Genomic DNA, 23,349 nt, shown 5'->3' with positions numbered 1-23,349 from the left:
TGGGCCCTGAAGAAGGGATCATTAGATTCTGAAAAGCAGTATGCGTGTTTAAAAAAGGCTTGAATTTCTACATTGCTTTGGCAGTTTAGCCATTATTTCATGCCAAATTGTATTTAGGAGAGAATTATGTTAAAAAATATATTGTTAAAGTATTTTTTTAATAATAAATGTAAATAATGTTTACTACAATTAATACATTAAGCATGTAAAGGTGTGCTTTGTTGAACAAGGAATCAATAGCTGTGATAAATTCAAATATAGTGCATGCTGTTGCCATGCAACCATTGTTGCCTGGTTAGTTAGAAACATAGTACACATGTTTTTGAAAGACCACAATCCAGCAGAGCACACAATAACAGGATAATCATTTTAGCCCTGGTAAAACAGTTTACTTTCAATCAACCTATGGAGTTCACTGTACGTTAGACTAAGGGTGTATATACATCCCATGTTGAAAGGTAGCATGCCTTTAATCCGCACACGCGTACCCAGGACTGAATCCAGGGAGTGGCACAGTCACTGATTGTAGTCCTATAAGCAGACAACAAAGAATGGGCCCACTATGATGTCTTTTTTATGTACTGGATTCCATGCTAATCAGGGCCTTTAAACATTCACCATCACAGCAAATATTGTGCATCAGGTTTCATAATGTATCCCTTGCCACACTAAACTATGATCCATATAGATCAACCAAGCATTCTAAACTTTGGTCTATTTGTAGAGAAGGAATTTTAAGCACTTGCCTGAGGTCCAGTTGAGAAGGTGCCACTTAAAAGCACATGCATTGTGTAGAGTGATTTGTGATGATGCCTTTGTGTTTAAGATGAGGTTCTCCCAAAAGCATCTGTGCAAAAAGGTTAGCAAAGTTCCATCTGGGGACCAAGTTGACAACATGCTTGTCATTATTGGTAAATAAATGAACCTCTGTTGGAGTGTGTCTTGAATTGACGGAAGAGGTGACATTCAAGCGCATCAATATATAATAGCCTCGGAGTCAAGCTGTTCCCAACCTGAGTTGTAAGGAGCTTGAAGCAGCAGTGGGAAGCCAGAGGGAGATGCTCATGTTTCATGTCTACTTGTCGCACTAAGGCCCAATCACATTTTTCCTGAGTAAAGAAAGTTTTTCACTCAGATATTCCCTAAACATGGAGATCTGGAGACATGAGAGGGGACGACCCGCTCCTTTCCTCTGTGTTGATGTGTGATGTAGATGCTTCATATTGTCACTATAAAAGTATTCTTGTGTTTGTAGGTGTCATACAGTCAGATCAGGTTTATTGGAAGCTATTGCTGAATTGTAGTAGTGCCAGCTTAGAGGCGGGGACTCAGGCAGGTCAGCATCAGCAGTGCTCTAGCAATGTCGGCCACCTCCGGCTGTTTTTTTATCTTTTAATGAAGCACAGAACACAAGTCTAATCACCATATAAACAGTAATTTAGACCAATCCATAACTGGACTTTCTTTCATAGTAGTTGATGCTTTACTGCATTGTTTATCCACAAGGGACGCCTGTAGTATATATCAAGTGACAAAATTCCTGCTATTTGTATCACATGCTTAAAAATGCAAACTGTTTCTACCGCTGCAGCTCTTCAGAAATGAGACTAAACATTTGCTACAAAGCCGCCCTAATGTGTGCAGGTTGGATAGTTACTTTCAGCATCAGTGACTCCTCGGCAATCTGCAAATACTTCCTCATCCATTGTGACGGGTGTGCAGCCAGGTGTGTTGGGGAGATACGTGTTGTGAGGAGAAGTCTTGTGGACGGTTTTGAGGGCCAAAGCCAGTCTCCAAAAACATATCCCACCGCTAGTCGGCCTTTGTCACGACAGCGCACTGGCATAAATACATTTGGCATTCTGGCTGTCGCTGATGAATAGAAAGAGGCAACAGCGGGCCCCTGTAATGTGCCCAGGCCAGTCCCTGGCTGATTAGATCTGAGCTGTGACTGGCCTCTGAACACAAACACCACCCCCAACTCACCTGAATCACTCACAACTTAGCTCAGTTGCACTGGTGAGGTTAGAGGTAAATGAGAGGGCAAGAAAGGGGGCTGACAGGGTGTTAAGTTCAGCACCTGTGGCATAGTCATGATTAAAGCACTTTAAACCTAATCCCTAGTGCCAAGTTTGTACTGTGTTCATTACCTTAATGGAGGCAGTTCTGTAGCCCCTCTGAAGGCTGGTGCCCTGGGCCAGATGGGCCCATATATGCCCCAACTCGATCCTATCAACCAGGATAAAACAGGGTAAAAGTGTAAAACCCAACACATCCTCCCTGCACAGGGTAAGCTCACAGCTGTATTCCGCATTCATGTGGGCGTTACCAAAGCTTTTGGAAACCAGGCTGCTTCAATGATCCCCTGAAGGCACATTTGCTGACAAATTCGGCTGAAATTTTACTATTCAGTTTTCTAATTCGCAGAAGACGCAGACAGCTCCTTCACTCAACAATGACTCTCAGTGGCATGAATATTTATGGAGACTAACCTCGGAGAATCCTGAATTGCAAATGACTTTCCCGACTGAACGTTCTCATTGGTGTGCATACAAAGCCACTGTTTCTTAATGACGACATTGGTGCCCATACCCTTCAAAAACAAAACAAAAAAAAGTATGTCGCAGCTGCTTCACCGCATAGTCTTTCTTTGAAGTTCCCCCGTTGACTTTGGGAATGTTTGCACTGTCCTTAAAAGCATTATGATAATTCGCCTATGTCATTACTCCGCCGCCTTCTTTTCTGGCACAGGCGAGGTCTTTCTTTTCTTTTCAGCTGTGACCCGCAGCACGTACACGTCCCTCGCTTCCATCCAACTCTGTGACAGAACACCATGCCTGGAGGCTGGCACCTGCCTTTTAGTCTAACATGCTACCTTGCTGTCAGGCAGCTTTCAATTATTGTGCTTCTGCGCGCCCAACTGCATCTTCGTCAAAGGATCCAAGATGGCAGTGACAAGCTTCCCTTGTACTTAAGGCAATATGCATGACAGTCTGCCTTTAACTGTTGCATTTTTAAAAAGCTCTGCTCAAAGGCGCGCGCAGGCCGACATTCAGGGGCGCGCGGGGCTTTCAAGCCATCGCCTATTGTATAAGAGATTTCTTCTCTCAGAGCGCCCGGACTGTTTATCAGCAGCTCTTTGAGAGGATGTTGTGTTTTGGTGGCATGCATCTCAATACTATTTCCCTGTCTAAACACGTAATTCTGAAGACATTTGTTGCATCCATTCTCCCGTGTTGATATTCACAACAAAGGATTCGGTTTACACTGAGAAGACAGGCAAAGCTCGCGAGAAGTAGAAGGAACGCAGACCTAACGTGGGCAATAAAACCAAAGATTGCCAATGATAAATTAAGTTAGTTAGTGGCAACAAAATGTAATCTAGAGGCTTTTACGGTCTTTTAGACGAGACTGGAGCCGTCTTTATCGACTTCGTGAACAGAATTTAGCTTATATTTAAACACTAATCCCCAGATGCCTCAAGCATCTATTTTGCGATTCCTTATTAGCGAAAAATAAGGATTCGCTAATGAGGAATAGCAAAATGCCATGCATGAAGAACTCGCTTAAAAAATAGCGATTTCTTAAAATTCCTTAATTGTGACTCGAAATTTGCGAGTAGCAATTAAGGAATACCTCCCCATTCATTCCTATGGGCCTAGAGGCCTGTAGGAATGAATGGGAAGACAATCTCAATTTGCGATTCTCAATTAGACAATTGTAAATTGTGATTGCAATTTCATGGGTGCCAGGATGTCAAGAGGACACCCTGTTGCACCCCTGAAATCTGCATATGGGAACATCTTGCACACACACATGCCCTACGGGCATGTCTGTGTGTAAAATGTAACTTTGAAAAATGCACTTTAGTGCATTTTAAGTTTTTGCAAATTACCATGAAGTTCAACTTCATGGTAATTTGCGCCCCCTATTAGCAAAATCGCAAATTTTTTAACTTTAATGCATTGCATTTAAAGAATCTCAATTTGAGATTCCTTAAATGCAAAAGCATTATTTAAGTAATCGCAATTTTGCGATTTCTTAAATTGCGATTTTTGCATTTGGGATGATGCATCCCAAATGCAAAAATACCGGTCACAAAGGGGCAGATTCTGAGAATCTGACCCTTTGCGAGCAGTTTTTAGCTTGATGCATCTGGGCCTAAGCAGTTTGGCTTTTAGAATCTCTTTTAAATTCTGTTTCATTCAAGATAAAAAATAAAAATGTGACTGACTCTCTTTGATAAAAATACACTGAAAATGATCATCACATTCCAGTCTATTCATAGTAAACTACTTTCTTTGCACAGATACTTTGTATTTCGCTGAAGATGGGAATCAAATCCAGTGCTGTGGTGCTTTACAGTATATCAATAAGCTGCTACGCTGTCTTCATAACAAAAAGGAAAGTGAAAGCGACTCTAAATGTTTATTTTTTTACCAAAAGTGTTCTTCCCTTTCGTTTTTTGACAAATAAGTAAATTCATAGCTGTTTTAAAAACATCATATCTTTAATGCATCTCCTTTTGTCTTTGTAAATCAAAGTTATATAAAAATCCCAGGGGAGATGTGGTTCGCGACACATTGCCATTTTGTCATGACTACTTCTCAGTTGTTAACGATCATATGAAACATGCCACCAATCTTACTTCTCATTCAATATCTAAAATCCTAATAATTCCTCCCTCTAAAAAATGAAGCCCAAGGTGTGTTGTGTGCAATAGTCATTCAAAATTAGTGACCGCGGTACTTTCTCAAGACACTGAGAAATAGCAGGAATACAGATGTGGTAACCTCTACCATTATTGTCCTTAGGACTCCCTGCTTAGGGAGATTATTGGATGATAAAAGGATAGTTTTGAAAAATGCTTCATGTTCACTCATAGTAATACCCTTCTCTCAAAGTGTTGGAAGTTATCATATTAATGCTCCTGGGTATTTTTTTTCAGGAGGCGGGCTAAGGGCAATCAGTGGCCCCATTGAGAATACTGGCCATAGTTGAATGACATTCTGCCTACTGCACTTTGAAAGTTGGGTGACATTGAGTATTTCTTTATTGTAAAAATAACTGAAAACCTGGTTCTTCACCTCTTCCCATATATTCTGGCCCCCTGTATCGCAGTCTTGATTTCTAATCCTAGTGCCCTTGACAGTTGCTGATCACTTTGCAAATCCTTATCATTGTCGTCACCATCATGATCATATTAAAACTTTATCACCTGTTCCAAGATACCAGCAGTCCAATAAAGCTGTTCTGTTGCACATGTTGTTAAGAAAATCTGTACCTGATTAGAATGGAGACCCTCCCCAAAAAACGATTAACTCATCATCTGCATGTCACATTTTGCAAATCAAAAAGTGCTGGTGATTATTTGCCTGTGGGTAGAGTGACACACAGGCATTTTTAACCTCAGATAAAATGTAAGCACTTTGGATGAGCTGCATCTTCATATCTCAAAATTATTTGATGGTCATAAATATTAAGTAAAGAGCACAGCATGGGACATTGTTTTTGCCCTACTTGGTTGTTGTACTCTTGAGGGTGATAGTGTGCTTTATAAATACACATAACGTGGTTTAAATTCAAATAACTCTACAAATTTGTTGCCTTCTCCAGGTTTCACATATTTGGAATTCTTCCAAAAAGTTGTTTTATTGCTGCACATCCAAATGATGCAGCATTGGAGAGAGCAATCACTAATGCAGAACATATATGCATATATATGGTCACTTTTTGTCTCCATTTGCAGTAAATTGCACTTTGCACTTCTATGAAACCAATGAGAAGAAAAATGAAAAAAGAAAAAGACTTTCTGCAAAGCTACAAGCCTGTTGTGAGCTTTCTGATTCAAGTGCTGCCTTTCTGTCTCCTTCAACGATAGCAGTGAGATATATGTGGCGGCATTCCCTGTGTTGGAAAAGATGGACACGGAACCCAGTTCGCTGGTGCAATGTGTTTATTGCCAACAATGACGCGTTTCGGCCTGACCAGGCCTTGATCACATGACGCCACTGCATTGTGGGACCAATATTGACTAGTGCTTCAATATTGCCATAGACATTAAAACCAGGCTACCTATTCTTCTGAAAATCTAGTATGCACGTTGATACACATTCCATACTTAATTGTGTAAAAATTGCAGTAAAGTACAAAATTCACGTTATAAAAAGCAAGCATCAAAAATGATTACAAACATAATTGTAAAAACATATTAAGAAACAGATACTGGAATCTTAATAGGCACATCAATATATTGTTCCCGTGAACATTCTCCAGTTTCACGGGTCGAGTAACTCTGTTTTGGTAACCCCATATAATTGATCTCTTTGCATTTACTTGTCTATATCTAGTTTGCTTAATAAAGAATATGTTAATAGAGAAAGTACAAATGGCAGACTAAGGTCAAGCACATCCAGTCCACAAGTACAATAAGTTTGAAAGTGGTGCAATCACTTCGCACACCCCCACGTCCGGTGGAAATCACACAGTTTTCAAAAACGGAAGGTGCACTTGTTGTGAAGTCAATACACACGGATAGGAATCTGTTCCAAAAGTACTTCTTTTTATTCCAATTAATCGTTAAAAACTGTCATCCAGCTTCACCCAAAGCCTTCTGAATGGGGCCTGTGGGGACCCCTCTTTCAGGTCATGCACAGTGTGGCAGGTGCCAAGAGGTGCCCACCACAGGGTGCATGATTTCCCCCAGCCACTCCTTTCTCCAATGGAAGCCTGCGTATTTGGTCGGAACACATGCTCCCATTGAAGTCAAAGGGAGTCCGACCGAATTGTATTCGTTGCAATCATAATTGGTCGGTCGGACTCCTCAAATCCAATTCGGTCGGAAACCATTCCGAGGCCTATTCGTTAGGAATGCTTTGTGAACGACATTATAATCGACCCCTTAGAGTTTCTTTGTGAGGTTTTGACTGCAAAAGATACAAATTTGATGACAGAGCTTTACCCATGAAAAACAATAAACATTCCTTGTCTTGACAGTGTTTTTCTAGGACTCGATCATCGTTCAAGGATAAGGCTATTCCCAAGGAGTATGTATATGAGAGATAATGATATATAATCTTCTGCACTCAAGGCTTTTTGCATGTTTATTAGTCATTCTGAAAACAACTAGATTTTTTTGATTCAATAACATCCATCTTGCAATTCATTATTGGTGATCAAGATATACTGCACCGTTTATCCAGAATGGGAAACTTGACTTCTTTCAAGGTGATTCTTCTTATGAAAGTTTCTGGCCAGGAAGTTGGATTGCAATAAAACATATTTTTCTGAAGAACATAAGTAACTATGGGTAATGCCATTGCCTCCTCATCTTACTTCTTGCTCCTTGTCCTTAATAAATAAAAAGGCATTTCCAACCATTGATGCAGAGAGTTCAGTTCAAAACAAACAAAACAATTGTATTGGGACTTTTGTCTTTCCCATCCAATAGCATTGCTATACAAAAGTGGCCAATCCCAGGAATCTTCTGGTTGGGTCTAGAAAGACTCATATTATCAAGTCTTGAAAAAAATAGATACAAAGAACATCTGAGTGTGGACTTTGGATTAGTCCCAATAACCCTTTGTCTTTCTTGTGTTCTCCACAATTTGGCATTGCTTGGATGGGTTGTTCATCACGACCATGACATTTCTTAGATGGGTACATCATCCTGATTGTTTTCCCAGCAGAAGTTGGTCATGTGGGAAAAAGCCTCTTTTTGTATGATCACCACCCTTTATTTACTGATGCTGCAGTTTATTCGACTCTGTGCACTAGGACTCTGCTAACCATACCCCAGTGCATGTACTCTGACCCCCAAAACATGTAAAAATTGTCTATACTCCTAATTGCCATATTTAATCTACCTATACATCCTGAGTATATGGTTTGAAGTGTATCCAGGGCCTGTAGTATACATGTCTCTAGTGAAATGCAGCACACATTGTGCCACCACTAGAGTGACAGTGCAACTCATGACTGCAGGCCTATCACCATAGCCTGTCTGTGCAGTTTTACAACCGCAAAATCAATCTGTCAATAATCCCTTTTATTTTTGTCAAACCTCTGTTTATTGGCAGAATTAAAAAAATATTTTCCATACAGTCACAGCAAGTTGCCATATCAACCTTCCTGCATGCCTCCCTCTGCTAAATCGTTCACAGTTTCCTACATTGCTGGAATTATAGGCCTTTGACGCTCAAAACAAGCCATTGACTCATTGAAATGTCCATTTTACAACTATCAAAAAACAATAACTCCCTTCCCTCCCTCCCCCGTGTGGTGGTGAAGCAATACCCGTCTAGTCCCTGCTTGCTGCTCTACTCCGGCTTGTAGAGTGGAATCCACTCATGTGGCTTGTAAATTTTGCCCTTTCCTCTGTTGCCGAGTGCCATCTACGCTCTCCCTATAGTGAGTCCTAAAACTGAAATAAGTGTAGTCCTCTTAATGTGGGTGGGCATACTGCCAGCAGGAGTCCTTTTGTAAGATACGACACCAGAGGGCCCCATTTATACTCAAAATTCTTAAATTCATCTCTGAAGATATCAGGCATCCACTCCAACGTGCGTATTCTCTATAAGAGTGAGTGCCATTATGCCAAATCTGGCGCCTCTTTCTTGTTCCAATTGGCCGCTAGGGTCTTCTTAGCTGCCCCTATACACGCCCACATAATTGCCTTGTCCGCCTTCCTTTGATGCTCTAATGAGGTGTCCCTTAGACCAAGGAGGGTCAAGTCTATAGAACTCAGCACAGAATACCTCAGCATGTCTTTCATTTGGGCCAGAATCTCCTCCCTGGCTTGATAGTTGGACAGTCCCACCAAATATGGTGGGAGTCCCCTAATAGACCACATCCTCTCCAGCAGAGGTCAGTGGTTAGAGTAAAGATCTTTTTGAGTTTGGAAGGGAATAGGTACCAATCAAATAATGTTTTATATTCAGTCTCCCTAAGTTCAAGTGAGTGGTTATGCTTGGCGATGTCGGTCCACAGGTGTTTCCATTCCCCCTCTGGCACCTGCCTTCCCAAGGTCTGTTCCCAGGCATGCATGTAGCTAGGCAATCCAGTGCAATTGTAGTGGAGACCAAGAGCTTATATAAAAAAGAAATAGTGCCCCTCGAGGTGCTGGCCCTCCGCACAAAAGTTTCTATTGGGGTCAATTTTCTAGTTGCTGCCTCCCTAACTGTTGGGTAGAGTGTCTAATGCTTAAGTTGGAGATAATGAAAGTGTTCTGTGGGTGGAATCTTAAAGTCTCGCTGGCAATTTTCGAAGGCAAGAATGTCACAGGTATGGAATATATCTGTAAGAACCAGACATCCCCCCTCCCTTCATGCATCAAACAGCCCCTCCTTCAGTGCAGGAGGAAAGTCTGGATTGAAGTGTATAGGTGTGTATGGGGAAGGAACAGAGATCCATCTCAGGTTCCGGTTCACCTTCTTCCAAATCTTGAGAGTAGTCTTTGTAGGGGTGCTTAAGTATGCATTGGAGGGTCTATCATTTGTGTTTCCAAAGCACATCCCAAATTGTCCTACCCACAATGGCACGGTCCATGTGGGGCCAGTGTTTGTCCAACTCTCTCATGGACCATTCCGCCACCTCCCTTAATTGTGCTGCCTTGTAGTAAAGCCTGATGTATCAAAGTGCCACTCCCCCCTCCGATCTTGGTCTCTGTAAGACATGGAAGGACAACCACGCTCTACCCAATAACCCCTTTTGACAGCTTCAAACCCTCCTTTTAAATATTACTAAGTTTTCACCAAGTAGGCCTTAAGTACCCATAATGCAGAGTACATTGTATTTTAAAGTAGGATATGTAAATGATTAACATTAGACATATACTTACAGGCACAGGGCCTTTGAAGCTATTTTCACTGTAGCAGGCTTATCTGTTCCATAGGAAACCTTGGGCTAAAATACTAACGTTTATAATATTATCATTGCTTAGGAAACAGTTAGAAACTTAATTCTTTGACTTTTTATAACATTTATGACAAGCCAAATACACTGGTAATGCATGATTTGCAACGCATATTTTTCAAAAACGTTCCTTTAAAAAGTCACCTTTTATGTGCCTAAGGCCTCTAGGAGTCTATTTTCATGAGCTTCCAACTGTCTCACAGGACCTTAATAGTCCCTTTGGTGACGTGTAAACTTGCTCCCAACGCTGAGACAAACACATTGGGTGTGAGGAGGTGTTCTGGTCCTTTGACAGGATGACCATCTGAGCTGTGCCCAGGAACCAAATACATTTTAAAGAGGCCTACACTATCACTGGCAGATCTAGTTAATATCTGGTTCTGCCCCTCCTTTGTCTCTCTAGTTGGCCAGGCACCAACCCAGTAAGAGAGGAGCTGCTCCTTGAACCGGTTTTGAGTTACTACAGAAAAGGAGTTCCTCGTTTCCTTGACCACATCTCTACGATGAGCTCAGGATCTCTGCACAGGGAAAGAAAGGTTCTTCTATGTTGGATTGAGGTAGAGAGAGCACTGTGGGATTGTCAGCAGTAAGGCACACGGGAACTGCTGCAAAAGTGGATGGGGCTATCCATGGACACTTTTCCCCCTTGGAAAGGGACGAGCCAGGAGTCAAAGGCTAGTGACTGGCATAAATGTGGCACCGTACGGCATCCTCTTCAGAGCACTACTGAACCTTTGGAAGAAATAAGGACTGCCCCTGTTCTTGAGGCCTGGGAGGAGACCTGAAAGACTGGACCTGCCCACATTTGTACCCTTTGCTCCAGTGGTCAGTGATTAACCTGTTAAGGTACGGGGACAGAAAAGCAGATAGAAGCTCTTTTCTTAAAGAGTCAAGCTCACTAGTTCCAACTGGACCTGGCCTGGATCCTGCTAGTGGCTTCTGCTGGAGTGAGTCTTGACTACCCAAGCGATGTTCCTGAAGTTTTTGGCTGTGTCAACATTTACTCCTCTGAACATCCTGAAAACCTGGGACTTAGAAATGTTTTGGCTCCAAAGACCTTCAGAGGAATGGGACAAAACAGCTCTGGAAGCAAGTTTGTGATATTTTTGAAAAGCATATCTTTTGGATCCCAAGAACCATAGCATGATACATTTAAACAAAAAGACCAGACCTTTGCCAGGATTGTTAATCTTTCATTTACCTAATATTCACCACCAAGGTAGGGCAGCATTCTACTTCCCCCAAGGTTATTAAAAAGTTGTTTGCACAGTTGACTGCTGAGCGGGTGGCCTCATGGCATTCCCATTTTAATTTAGTCAGAGGTATAGTAAAGCATTCCAACCACCAGATGCCCTCCTATAAGCAGGGAACTGCTGATACTGAAGCTTAGGTAGTGTAAAGTCCAAAGTATATATATAAAAAAAAGATAATTATATATATAATTACAGTTTCAGAGCACCATTCAGTAAAGTAGTGTATAGATTAACAACCATAGTTGTGAATGTCAGGTTAACATACATACTAAAACAAGAAAGTGAGAAAGACCCAAGAAAGTAAATACATCAATTGTATTAACAAAGAGAACAAGTTAGATGGTAAACCAGCCATTCTTTTGGTCCGTTACCGCTTTTTAGCCATTTTTAGCCATTTTTAGCTTGTGTGACTAAAAAAAGAAAAACCATAAAAAATATCAGACTGCGAAGTTCTTAAGACATAAAACACCAAACTTGGTCACAGAAGTATATATCTCAGCCCATGTAAAAATGAATAAATGTAGATGGATGCGCCAATGTAGGAAGTAAAAAAAGAATATGTCAAAGGACAAATGGTAAAAGGGCCTATTTGGGTAAAGGAAAACATTTAAACAGAGTGCAGGATAACATATGACTAGAAAAGGGACCAGTAGAGTATCAGGACTTGCAGGTAAGTAGCACTGTAGTGAAAAACCAGCACCAGGGGGAGGTATATCAATACTGATAGACTGCTTTGTTAGTGTAATAAATGACCAGTTTCAATCACATATATGTCGAACAGTGATCCAAGATTAGGATTATGATAAGCATTCCACTGCGCTGTCTCAGAGCGTGTGGGGAAGGTCTTGCCTGGAAACCACAGAGAAGGATAATATGGATGTGAGGCTGGGAAAACGTAAGAAGGATTTGAGTGATGTAAGAATGATATAAATGCCTTTGCAAAGAGGGCCAAATGATCAAAAAAAGGCATCTAACTGGCAGTAATGGTAAAAGTTGTTTGGTGGGTCATGCTGAAAGTCAACTGATATTTATTTATTGTTTTTTAAACAAATTCTATATGATGTGGAGAAGTGTGGTTATTTTATATGTGTTAACTAGGCCTCAATTTCGGTATAAACTAATCTTTTGTAAAATGAAAGTAACCCATCACTCATGCTTCTTTTTCTCCCTGCCAAAGTCTCTCCTCACAGTTTTTGCAGCACACAGTCATCCTGGGAAATACTGGTTTAATTCCACTGTTATTGTTTATTCTGTTCTCGAACTTCCTCCAGCTCAGTCAGAACCCAACATATTATCAAGTTCCTTCTGCTGGTTCACAGTGCCCTATTCATTCATATAAGATGTTATTGTTAATGTATCTATTTTCGTTCTCCAGACAACATTAGCATGGAGGATGCTCAATTATTATTCATGTAGTGGAATAGTGCTAAGGTGTTAAGGCAATATGATGTCTAATTTTCATGTGCTCTAATTTGCTGATGAAAGTATGCATTTGCTCACACCACAGTGAACCTGCAGTTTCTGTAATTTCATATGTGAAAATAATGAAAAAAATCTGGGTGTGAGCCAGAAAACTTTCCAGTTCTACTCAGGAGGTTGCCTGTTTTGCTGCCCACTTTGGACTTGGAATAATTTCTGATTTTGCATTTCTCTGCATTGCCCATTTGTTAACAGTCTTAAAGGCATTGAGTTGTACTGCTGATTCCTTAGTTTGTAATAATTCCCTTTACCTTTTGTTGAACGAGCCCTCAGTTAAAGAGTGGACACATTTACTTAATAAATAGTTGTTACTGATTTTGTGATACGTTTGGATGTGCCTTAACATGGGGACACATTGTCTCATAAAAATGAGGTTCAACACCGTCTCCAAACCAGAGAGTGTGGCCATTCTAATTGAGATAAAATATTGGCGAGTCTAAAATTTTGGGTTACTCCATGCCCATACTGGGCTTCAAATAGAGCAGTTCATCTGAGTCTTTAGACTTCTCCTGAACTTTAGGAAGTCCTTTTCTTATATCAGTTGCTAACGAAAGGTGTCATACAACTTGCACACTCTGAGAGATCTGGCCCCAAATTGTGGTAGCATGAGGGATTAGGAAGACTGGAAGTTTGCAGATAAAAAACATCAGTGCCTGGAAGGATAGTAAGGCTAAACAAAATGTGACCAGTAACCAGGTACATGACCGTGAACAGAATTATGAATGAAGCACAGTGTTTTACATTGGGATCTCATTCAACATCCTATCAATATCGACATTGTAGGGCAGTAATGTTGTTAATATCTGTACTTTAAGGTCTTCTTTCTTGGGGTTGCACTTTGTCAGTCGCAGCCAGAGGGAGGCTGGTTAACATTTTGTTGCAGAAAGCAAGGCGCAAGAACACCTTTTCAAGGATTGGCAAAACCCATTGCGTGAATTGGAGAAAAGGGAGGATGCATTGAATCTAAGTCATAAAATGTTTTTTTGTGTCTGCGTTTGCTGTTGGGAGGAAGACGATGTTGTTGGCAAAGGTGAATTCATGGTGTTTGGCCTCAGAAGCAAGATTTGTGGGCACAGCTGTTCATGCAAAACCAGTTGCTGTTCAAATGTAACTGGACTAGTTGCAGAGAATTCGCAATCTGACGATGAACTCCCAAGCCTTTTTCCAGCTTTAACAAGAGCTGATGGGATGAACTGGGCCCATCTTAATTTGGTGACGTTGATTTCAAAGGAACAATTTAATCTAAAAAATGTACTTTAACACATATTAATAGCATTCCTTAATGTCATACTTAGACCTCTGCTGGTTTGTTGTAGGATATCCTAACTTTGAGAAGGTTCTGTACTTTTGCCTTCAAGACATATGGTACTGCCAGAATTTCTCCAGGTTATTGCTGAACTTTTTGTTCATTCTTTGAGAACTCAATTTATGCTTGTTTCACATCCTGTTGTTGAAAACATTTTATTTATAATCATTATTTCCTTCATTGAATAGCTGAGGGAATGTAGTCCTCTGTTGTCATCTTTTTCGATGCTTGTCCTCTATATTTTCCACTGAAATATACAAAAATGGCATGGATAGAAAACTTGAATTATTCTTTTTGTTTACATAAAACTTTTTATTGGCATTTAGAATCAACAAAAGCATAATTGTCAAGTCACAGTCAATGTTCCGCACTTCCAAGCACACCCCTGCCCCCCCAGCCCCGCCCACATCAACAGCATCACAAACAGCAGTTCAATAGTATCCCTCTTCCACCCACCGAACATAAGGATGCCACATGTCCTCACCTGCCCGGGAGAACCTCGCAAGTCCCAGGCTCGGAACCAACAAGCCCTTAATAGGGTGCGGTGTCCCAATCAGTGTGGTTATTAGCATATCAATCAGTCCCCAAACCCCATCAAAATCATGGTACTTTCTCCATTTCCCCCACACCTTGCAAAACTTCTGAGGACAACCCCTGGCCTTGTAGGTCACTCTCTCAGCCGCCATGTACAAATCTATCCCCCTCCTCAAGTCTCCCACTTTTGGGGGGCGACAGCGCTCCCCACTCTCATGCTAGATCTCTCTTTGCCACTATTAGGACCAGGAGGGCAAAGATCAAATGTGGGCGGCTCAGATTCAAATCAGTAGTTATTCCCAACAATACAAACTTGGGGTCTAGTGGGAGCGTCACCTCCAGAATCTTACTCAACTCTCCCAGAATGTGCGTCCAGTAAGTGTTAATGATAGAGCAGTCCCACAAGGTATGGAAGAAAGTTCCCTGCGGGTGCCCGCACCTCAAACAGCGGGCATCACTAGCTCTACCCATGCGGTGCATCCTGACCCTGTCATAGTCGACCCTATGTAGGATTTTGTACTGGATAAGACGTAATTGGGTTTTTATCGCAACCTCTTTATGGTGCATCAGGGCCGCTTCCCAGGCTATTGTGTCCATGTTGCCCACGTCCTGTTCCCAAACTGCCCTCAGGTTCCCCAGCCTGTCTGGTGTATTATTCTTCAGGGTTTTATATGTCAGGGACACCAGTTTATTGGGAACATGTTCTTGCAGCAAGCGACCTTCTAGCGGGGCATATTCCGGTAATGTGGAGGTGAGCGCCACCTTAGCCTTCCAGGCGTGGGGTAACTGTGCGTATTTGAGGAACTGCGCTGGGGGTCAGTCCTTACTCAGCACGCAGGGTCTCATATGTTTTAAGCTCTCCTCTCGCCACTAGGTCCCCCAACGATGAGATCCCAATAGCGTCCCTTGAATTATTCTTAGCCACTTGTATTTACATGGGTTGCATCCCAGCCCATCATTATTTTGAGAACAATGCCACCTCAGTTTGGTCCCGAGTTATATGCGAATCATCTTGGCCCTTCTCCAATGGGAATAGTTCAGCCTGAAATGCCAGCCTAGGCCCTTCCTGAACTAGAAAACAAGAAAACCATGACTGGTTTCACACTTATTAATACTCATAAGCCCCTATAGCTTGGTTCCACTGGCACAGTGGGCACATGTCCCATCTCTATTTATACTTGTCCCACTTAGGGCGTCACACTGAAGTAGAAAAAAGTGAGGGACGGAATACTTGAATTAATCTCAGCCACTGGTAAATACTCACGCCGCATCCCAGTCAATCATTATTTTGCAAACGTTAGTACCTCAGTTTGAAACCAGCCATATTCAAATCAGTCTTGACCTTGCTCCAATAGGAACATTCCAGCCAAAAGTGCCAAGCTAGGTCCTCTCTGAACTAGAACACAAACAAGTCACAACCGGTTTCACACTTAATTGGGCCCATCAACTGGGTTTAGTTTGGTTCCAGAGGTACAGTGTGCACGATTCCCACATCTGGGCATACCTGTCCCACTTAGGGCTTCACCTGAAAGTATACAGAAAATGCAAAAAAGTGATGTATTGAATGCTTGAATCAATCTCATCCACCAAAGCCCTTGCTCACAGTGCTATTGGTACCAAGCTACAACCGACCGAAGAGCTCAAATCAAAGGAACAGCCTTTTGTTGATTGGGTCCCGATTCATGGAGTAACTGGACTGGCAGTGTGTACTGGACTGCTCCTATTTGAGCAGGGTCAAGACTCATTTGCATAAAGTTGGGTCCAAACTGAAGTGGCGAGGGGGCATTAGAACAATGGGCTGAGATGCTCCCTGAGAGATTAGCAATGGTTAGACTTATTGCAAGCCTTCCTCCCCTCACCCTTTGTGTGCTTTATATTTTCCTAGGAGGATAGCTGCTTTCACCGATCCCAGGAGTCCACCCGTACATGTTTTAACTATGCAGGATGCAGAATATTGGAAGTGTGCCCTTCTTGATCACTTTGTGCTATTCACTAGTTGGGCTATCCCAAAAATTACTGTGCTACACCTCCTCAGTAAAGACCGGGGCTTAGAAGAGCGACATGCCTGTAATTCAAAATTTATTGCCAGTAATATTAATTAGTTTTAGTCCGCTTCATACTCACCACAATATTTACATCCAACAAGCTTAGCCTAAAAGTTGTCTTCTGTCCAGATCAGACCTGATATGTTTTTTAAATTGCCCTGCCTCAATTTGTGAAAGCTTTATTTGGTGGTAGGGGAAACAATCCATATAGATTTGTTTTGTTGATAACTGAGTTTTCCTTCACTGAGTTGATAGGATGGACCTGGATAAACAAAAGCAGGATGAGCAAGAGTGAAGAATTATGATGGACATTAAGGGCACCGCCACCTTACACCCTTTCTTGAACCTGAAAAATAACTAGGCACTAAAGCTACTACTAAGCTGTTTCTTATAAGGAAACCAGAAGCTGTCCTGGGTGACATATTGATCACACCTTACCATTCAAAAAAAGGCATCAAAGTTACCAGGTAGCCATTTTTAATTTGCACAAATTTGCGAAATGTAATATAATTCACACTCAAATGTGAGGGGGAAGCAAAGATCCTGGCTGCACAGGTACAAACAATTAGCTGATTTCCTTCTGCAGGGGCTGCTGGGGGAGTGAAATTGCTGATGACAATGTTGTTCTAATCCTGCTCTTCAGCTCCGCAGGCAGCGCGCTCATCATTCTGGAATCCGGGGAGGCCCAGCACCGAGCACCGCAGGTGCCTTTCATTAAGCTGCAGGTGGTCGCAGAGATCATCATCAGCTGGGGCACGTGAGAGTGGCAGCCGGTGTAGCTTGGGACTTGACATAATCTTGAGCCAATTATCTGCTGCTGGCTCGAGACTGCACTTCCAAATTAAGAGTGCGCATCTTCTTCTGTCTGTTGTTGTCCTGCCTTCCTCTGGACCACTGATTCAGCAGGATGCACTTTGACTGTTTTCTGAGCATCTTTTGTCTATGAGACAGATTCACAAAAACATTTTGAAATCTACTGCTGAAGGTTTCCTGCTTCGTTTGGAGCAGATCTATATTTGTTTTAATTCACAGAGTTTTCCAGCAGTACAGCTTGCAAGCTGTGAATGCCGCAGTGTTCCCTGGGATACTTAATCCTTTTCCCACGAATTTTTCACATAAACAAATATACTCTGTGAAGGAAGCAAACATGTATGTGAAAAAGGGAAATTTCCTGAACACTTGCTAACTTTGGTTAACTCTGATGCATGTTTCTTGGGATGTACCAACTTTGAAGGAATTCAGCCTTGTGAATAAAGCATACCTCCCTTGCCCCAGGGAGTTGACTTACTAGCGTGAAAATCTGCACGTGAGCCAATCTTTTTACTAGACTCAATCCTACCAGAGTGACAGACCTGCCAAGTATCACGCATCAGGCGTGACGCTAACACATTTCAGTGTGGTGTTCCAGCATCACCGCACTGAAATGCATTGTCACGCATTTTGCCACTGACCCGGCTGCCAAGGCCAGCCTGCTTGGTGCTAGCACGCGCCTTGCATCCGTGTGCCGTGCGCCCGGTCCACAGCAGACTTCACAGGCTCGGTAAGTTTTAAAGATAATGCTCGGCTCTCTGCACCCTGCCGGCTCGGCCGGTTGAGCTGGTTACGGTATTTCCATGGCAGTTCTGTAGTCCATGATTCTCTTCCCCCCTTGGTTGCCGTTTTAAATATCCAACCTGGCTGCACCTATTGCCCCTCACTGAGGGAAATATGCTGAGGGAACCAAAGAGCTATCCTCCCGTTGCATTTGTAATGCATTCCCGCTGATGCAGACGCTCACAGCGAGCAGGCTCCAGGCAAACACAGAACGTTATGCACGGCAATGTCAGTCAGCCTAACAGAGAAGACGACTGCGCTAGGAAAACAGCATCGGGATTGTAGTATTATCTGCCTTATATAAGCATATTAGATACTGTTCCCCTTCATTATTATAACAGAGGTTACTGCCAACACACCACTAAGTAGCGCGGGACTGGCTGGAACAAAGTGGGACATAGAAGGCATTTTTATTTAGCTATATTTGGGTCAGTAGGTATGTTGCGCGGGATAGTTTCTTTCTAGACTAAATCTATTTCACTGTAAATAGATAGAGTTTACTTTTTGTGATATTATCGCGACGTGGGAGTCTGGATGTTTTTTGTGGAATAGACGTAGCTGCAGTAAAATTGAAATGATGACCTTTACCGACCCCTCCTTCTAATTGCCGAGGGAGTGACCTTGCAGGACTGGACTCTCTCAGGAGGCAGTCGTCCTGGCCTGGTGCTGCGGTAAGTACACACCCGTGACTCGCAGCCCAAATAAGTGAAACTGGGCCCTGCATGGCAGCGCGTGATCAGCAGCTTGTAGTAGCCAGTGCCGGTCATGACATTTTGTCCTGGACATGGCTGTAGGCTCGAGCCTGCTGGCGAGCTCTGACCAAGTGTGTGCTGGCTCACAGCCTGAGGTGGCCTTGCCCAAAATGCCTGGGGGTGCGTGCTGGTGGCTGCCTCTGTTAGTTTTACTTCACCCTCGGCCAGCAACAGCCGTCCTTCACTTGGGCTAAGGCAGCTCATCTCTGTGCAGCAGCAGGCAGGCAGTGGCTGCGGGGCTGGGCAGGCTACCAGTGGAGGAGGCCTTCCTCCTCTTGTGACTCATCTTTGTCCCGTATACAGTGTATAATTTATGCAGGTGTTTGGTAGTGGAGGGAATTAACTTTTGGGGTCTGAGAGTTATTTTTCTTCCTGTTCCACCATATTTTGGTCCAGAGCTATTACTAGGGAGAATCACAGAAAGGGAGCAAGAAGGCGGCAGCAGAAGATAATGGAACAGTGACAGATGGAGATAGCAGGAGTGAAAAATAACCTACAAGAGTGAGATAAAAAGACAGGAAGTGTAGGTTGATTGAAGAAAGAAGCATGACGTGGAATCAAAATGTATAAGCTTTGGTATTCATGAACCCCTAAATTCGGCAGCATGAGTGACGGCCTCGTTAGAAAAAGTATGAGCTCTTTATGTTTTTTATTTGTTTGCGAATTAAGCATGGCATATGTATAAAATACCAATTAACTGGGCCTAAATGCCACCAAGGCAAGCTTAATGGCACACCGAAAAATTATACATGTATCAAACAGGGTAATGTAAAGACTAGCATTTGAACATAGCTCAGCAAACCTAAACCATGTAGGACCCTTGAAAAAAAACAGAACTCAAGCCCAGATGCTCAAATGGATGTAATGTATGATATTGATATGTTTCCCTGGTTTCATTGCTTGAGTTTGTTCACGAGAAAGTGTCACTCATGGTCATTAAAATGTCACTCATAATTGTACTGAAATTATGAACATGTCACACATTGCAATCTGAAACCTTGGCAGCTATGGAGTGAGCAAACCTGGGTGAACATCAAAAGTGGTTTTACGGCTATAAAAAGGCTATTTGCAATTGTGCTCTAAGCATACATTAAAAAACCGCAAAATAACGACTCGTGCGTAGCTTTGCAATGAGATGCTTGATCTTCACTTTCAAACCCATGAAGTAATTTGAAGCTCCCTCACAAATATAAACCATGAGCGTCTGGTGTCAGGGAAAAGTGTCGGGGTCGGGGAGGAGGATGGGCGGCAGGGTGGGACGACGGGTGAAAAAAAAAAGCAGTGAAAATGAACTTACCTGCCGCCTGCTGCATCGAGCTCTTCTGATTCTCTCTACTGCAGGTAGAGGCTCCTTGACTCCCCTGCGGACAATAAAGATGCTGCTCTCATGCTGCTGGCAGCATCAGGAATGACCCTAGTGTCCTCAATGTGCACTCCCAGAGAGACTGGGAGCCTGTGCCTGCTGTTTCCAACTCGGAAACGCAGCTCATGTTGGAGACGGCCGGCCACACCAACATGCGCACTGACAACAGTACCCACCACTCTCCCTCATCACTATTACCCTTATGGCCCGCGCCCATACCTCAGCCAGAAGGAAATATAAACCCATAATAATCATGTTTTATTATCATTTTATGTTATTACATTTTTAGGCTGTTGGCAGGGGGGCGACACTCCTCCTCCACAGCGAAGGAGCCACCGCTGATATATCCATATGTTTACTTTTACATAAATTGTTTATTGTCAGTACTTTTTTTTACAATTTTGCTTTAAAAAAATTACTGACAGTACAAATTATACTTCTCTTCGTCTCATTAAATTAATTCTTCAACTATTGCCATTTTTTATTTCGCATGTCTCCAATCTATCAATTCTTGGAAACATCACCTACTGAGTTCCTTTGTACACAACTTTCCTCTTTTGTAGATCATTATTTTATTCACATCTACCCATCCGTACAAGTATTTTGTTGATAGCAATGTTTTTTAAAGCATACATATTTTAATGTTTAGGTTGCAACTACAAGCACTCAAGCTATTGAACAGGCCTAATGTTTCAAATACAGTCAGAGTGGGCTTTAGGTCAGGCCCATGTTCATGACTGGAGGGATTTCTTGCCTATCTCATATCCCAGCTCCGAATTCAATGGCCTTCCTCCCTATTCTTGTATTTGTCCTGCCTAGAAGTGTTGCAGTTTCACATTCATTTGATTTGTTTACTTGTGTCCTTCCACTGCTGACATTTCTTGCTTTCATGGAGCTAAGTTTCTCATTCATTCTAAGCACTCCTTAGGGGAGCAAGAGTTTTTTGCTCTCTCTCTATGTGCCGCTTCCCTTCTTAAATTCCCATCTTACCACCCTAGCTTGTCTGTTGCTGCCTCTGCCACTCCCGGCTTAATGTATGTATTTATTCATTTTAAAATATATCTCCCCATTCGTGCCTCTACACCTTCTAGCTTAGTCTATTTCTTTATTTTTTTTAAATAGCTCACACATGTGTCCCCACTTTATGTTGCAGCTCGGTGGCCTTTACAAACCCACTACCCACTCCAGCATACCACACCTCACCACTCCCTGTCACGTCCATTTTTTATTACGTTTTATTTGTTTGAGAGAGCATGGCAGCTACAATTTGCTCTGGGTCAACTCTTTTTTTAAGTGCTATTTCACTCATCTTCAATTTTTATAACTGCTTTAAAATGACCTGGGGCCAGATGTAGGTAGGCTATTACCGATCGGAATCGGCCGAAAATACCGATTTTCGGCCGTTTCCGATCGGTAGTGAGCGTTCGACATGTAGGTGACCAAAAATTGGCTGAATCGGTAATTATACCGATCGTTATGATTACCGAGCAGTAAAATACCGAAAATTGAATGTTACCTATCGGTAATGTTACCTATCGGTAATGTTACCTATCGGTAATGTTACCTATCGGTAATGTTACCTATCGGTAATGTCACCGATCGGTAATGTTACCTATCGGTAATTTTACCTATCGGTAATGTCACCGATCGGTAAAGGGACCGATCGGAAATGTTACCGATCGGTAATGTCACAGATCGGTATTGTTACCGATCGGAAATGTTACAGATCGGTAAATAAAAGTAGGTAAAATTGAAAATCGAGATGTAGGGAGGCCCAGAAATACCGATTTTGCCTCAAAATCGGTATTTGAGAGTCGGAATTTACCATGGATTCAAATCAGGTGGTAACCAGGTGCAGCCTATAAAAAAGGACCCAAAATGCAATTCAGTTTGCACAATGGCGGCATTCTATGTAATAGCAAGACGTCTACGGCTACGGGAGGAAGGAGAGAGGGAATGGCTGAGACAGGAGCAGGTCTACAGGCAGAGGGTCACCCTGTTGATGCTGACAGAGGAGGAGATAGTACAAAGGTACAGGTTGGCTCCAGAAACCATCATGGAGCTCATCAGGGACCTTAAACCACTGTTGGAGCACCCCACCCCAAGGGCACATGCAATACCAGCACATGTGCAGGTGCTGTGCAGCCTCCACCTGCTGGCGTCAGGGAGCTACCAGAGCGTGGTTGCTGTGGCGGGAGGGGTGACCCAGAGCAGCCTCTCAAGGTTCTTCCACAGATTCCTTGACGCCATGTTGCACAGGATGGAGCATTATATTTCATTTCCATCCACCCATGCTGAACTGGTACAAACAAAATCAGACTTTTACCAGATGGCAAGATTTCCCCATATCATCGGATGCATTGATGGGACACACATCCCCATTTGTCCCCCTGCTGCCACCGAATACATTTACCGCAATAGGAAGTCAAGCCACACCATCAACGTCCAGGTGATTTGCAATGCAAAGTACGTTATCACAGACCTTGTAGCTAAATTCCCTGGAAGTACACATGACTCCTATATATTTCAGAACAGCGGCATCTATGAACGGCTGTCAGCAGGGGAATTTGGCGAAGGATACCTCCTAGGTAAGACAGAGTCTGCGACAGCATTCACACATATTGCAGTGAGACTTACAAGTATACATGTGACTAATGTACTCCCATTTCCCTTTTAGGAGACAGTGCATATGCCCTACGTTCTTTTATTCTCACTCCCTACCTCAACCCCTCCACACCCAGCCAAAGGAGGTATAACCGGGCACATAAAAGTACAAGGAATGTGGTTGAACGGACATTTGGCATCTGGAAGAGCCGATTTAGATGCCTTCACAAGAGTGGAGGCGCAAGGCAGTATACCCCCATAACATGCTGCAAAATCATAGCTGCCTGTGCCATGTTGCACAACTTGGCTGTCAAAAAGGGTACAGAGGTGGAGTTGGAGGAGTACGAGGACTATGATGACGACAATGCCGTGCCTGACATACAACCTGCTGGAGTCACAACACCAAGTGATGGGAGATACAGGCGTGACGAAATAACAGCCAACTATTTCTGAGTAAGTAATGACACACAGACAGGTTGTGAATGGAAGTAAAGTATTTATCTGTTGG

At 42.7% G+C, this 23,349-nt stretch overlaps 2 protein-coding genes across 2 annotated transcripts in view; one reads left to right on the top strand and one right to left on the bottom strand.

The window, feature by feature from the left end:
* Positions 1 to 23,349, top strand: part of TENM2 (teneurin transmembrane protein 2) — a 1,287,822-nt gene that overhangs the window by 564,748 nt on the left and 699,725 nt on the right. The window lies entirely within an intron of this gene.
* The window catches only part of LOC144767122 (uncharacterized), a 33,759-nt gene that overhangs the window by 8,470 nt on the left and 1,940 nt on the right, over positions 1 to 23,349 (bottom strand). The gene's annotated exons all lie outside the window — the stretch shown is intronic.

Source organism: Lissotriton helveticus, chromosome 7 (genome assembly GCF_964261635.1).
Source record: "Lissotriton helveticus chromosome 7, aLisHel1.1, whole genome shotgun sequence".
Classification (NCBI taxonomy): Eukaryota; Metazoa; Chordata; class Amphibia; order Caudata; family Salamandridae; genus Lissotriton; species Lissotriton helveticus.
Note: the sequence above shows the minus strand (reverse complement) of the source record. Positions and strands in the feature narration are given on the sequence as shown.